Genomic DNA, 2,220 nt, shown 5'->3' with positions numbered 1-2,220 from the left:
TTATGTTGCTCTCTCTCTCTCTCTCTCTCTCTCTCACACACACAGTTTCTCTCACTCGTTCTCTTACTCTCTCTCCCTCTCTTTCTCTCTCTCTCTCTATCTCTCATTGTTTCTCTCTCTATCTATCTCATTGTTTCTCTTTCAATCCATTTCTTTTGCCAGACTTAGACCTCGAGGAGGGCTTATAGAGAAACCCTCATCGAGGACCAGTTCGTCTCATACGAAAGGGGTTCCGGCGAAAGGGGCACTTCCCTTCGTCGGAGCTGTGTGGGAGAGGGAGAAATTGTGAGATAGAGAGATGCCTGGTGAGGGAAAGAGAGGGAAAGCGACCTAGAGAGAGATAAGGGAGATGGAGCAGGAAAGAGGGAATTAAAGAGGGAAATGGGGAGAGAGATAGAGAGAGAAATAGTGTGGGAGAGAGGGAGACTGGGAAAGACCGAGATAGAGGGCAACACTGAGTGAGAGAGAAGAGAGGAGAGAGAAGAGGTGACAATGGTGGTCGGAATGGTGATGATGAGAAGTGCTAGTGGTGAAGGTGATAGAGAAGATGAAGATTAGGGGGAAATGTTTGATCAAGTTAATTTTTTGATTAAAAAATATGTCTCCGAAAATGTAGAAAAAAATATGATTCCTTCGAGGATTTATTCCCCAAAGACTATTCTATATGCCCAAAAGCCGCCGACTTATTAAACTGAATAATGTGATACAGAGTATATGGTTGTTTTAACTACACCAAGTTTCCCCATTTCAGTTTTATATATAGTTAAATTAGCTAGAGAGAAACCAAAGGATCATAGCAAAATGATTTGCATGAATAACTATAACCTAGGGTTATTAAGAAGCACGCAACACCCCTTCAACATTCCCATGCTTCCCTTGGTTTCTTCTTCTTCATCTTATTCTTCAAATCCTTTCAAATAACTACTCATAGAGCAACCCAAGAAGAAACAACCACCATTAACAAAACACCAATAGACATACCAAAGTTCATTTTTGAACTGGATGATTTCTTCGGTGCGGGCGCTGCATCTGCTTCTGAACCCGGAGAATCAGCTACAGGACCGTCCGCAGATGGCCCCGGACCACCAGCAGGACCTGGTGAAGGAGGAGAGCTTACAGGTGAATCATCAGATGGTGCATCTGCTGTTGGTGCATCTGCTGTTGGTGCATCTGATACTGGTGCAGGTGTAGGTGCTGGTGGCTTTGCAGCTTTTTTAGGAGGAGATGCAACTGGAGCCACCTTAGATTTTGATGGTGACGGTGCGACCGAAGGTGCATGAGCCGGTGTCTTGGAAGGTGGTGAATTATCCAAAACAGATGGGATGATAACAGTACTAATTTGCAAAACTGAAATGTTGTAAGGCTGAGTTGCAACTTCTTTAAGAAGATTTGCAGTAAGTGGGGAACCCTTAGCGGCAGATCCAAATTGAATTTGACCTGAACCTATTGTAACATTTAGAAACCCTATATTGTTATCAGCAACACCACTTGATTGGAAAAGTGTGGTTAAAAGAGCTGTCTTTTTTGATAGCTTATCTAACTTCGCAACATCATAGTAATCAAGAATGACATGAAGACTCATGACTTGTTCTATCACACTCATTGGTTTGTTTGTGAGTTTGGACATGGCTGAATTCGCGACTGCAAGAACGGTGATTGTTTGACGACGATTGATTTCGCCGGCAAGATGGGTTTTTGTGAGGTAGTCATTAAATATACTGTATTCAGGATCATAAAATTTGAGAAGCTTAGTGATGTTGAAGGCTGATGTAGAAGACAAGAGAAGGAAGAAGGAGAGAAAAATGATGAGATATGAAGAGGTTGATGCAGATTGGGAATTCATCTTTGCTAATTGATGAACCTCAATGGAAAAGAATGATATGTGGAAGGGTCATATAGAAGGAGATACTGAGAGAGATAAGGGTAGAAAGAGAAACAAAATTCTATTTTTGGTAACCTTGGGCTGTTTTTACTCCAAATTTAGAGGAAACATGTTGTTTGGTTAGAATTTGGGGGCAACTGTTTATGGTTTCTTATTGAACCTATTTTAAAGCTCTGAATTGTTGTGTCCCCGACCATTCGTTTTGTTCACTTAATGAAAGGCCGCTGATTTGGGGAAATAAGAAATTTATCCAGGGAAAAAGTGAAAATTCCAAAATCTATTCCCAAGGCCGCTGATTTGGAGAAATAAGAAATTTATCCGGGGAAAAAGGTGGAATT

The 2,220-nt window shown here is 41.4% G+C and overlaps 1 pseudogene across 1 annotated transcript; it reads right to left on the bottom strand.

Moving 5' to 3' along the window:
* Positions 1 to 665: 665 nt before the first annotated feature.
* On the bottom strand, positions 666 to 1,932 carry LOC147531612 (fasciclin-like arabinogalactan protein 14 pseudogene; annotated as a pseudogene). Its single transcript, XR_015228148.1, has one exon. The product of XR_015228148.1 is annotated as a fasciclin-like arabinogalactan protein 14 pseudogene (transcript).
* Positions 1,933 to 2,220: the final 288 nt, after the last annotated feature.

Source organism: Eschscholzia californica, unplaced genomic scaffold, assembly GCF_041429995.1.
Source record: "Eschscholzia californica isolate CP2 unplaced genomic scaffold, dmEscCali1.0.p SCAF_6, whole genome shotgun sequence".
In the NCBI taxonomy this organism is placed as follows: domain Eukaryota; kingdom Viridiplantae; phylum Streptophyta; class Magnoliopsida; order Ranunculales; family Papaveraceae; genus Eschscholzia; species Eschscholzia californica.
This window is presented reverse-complemented; position numbering and strand designations above follow the sequence as displayed.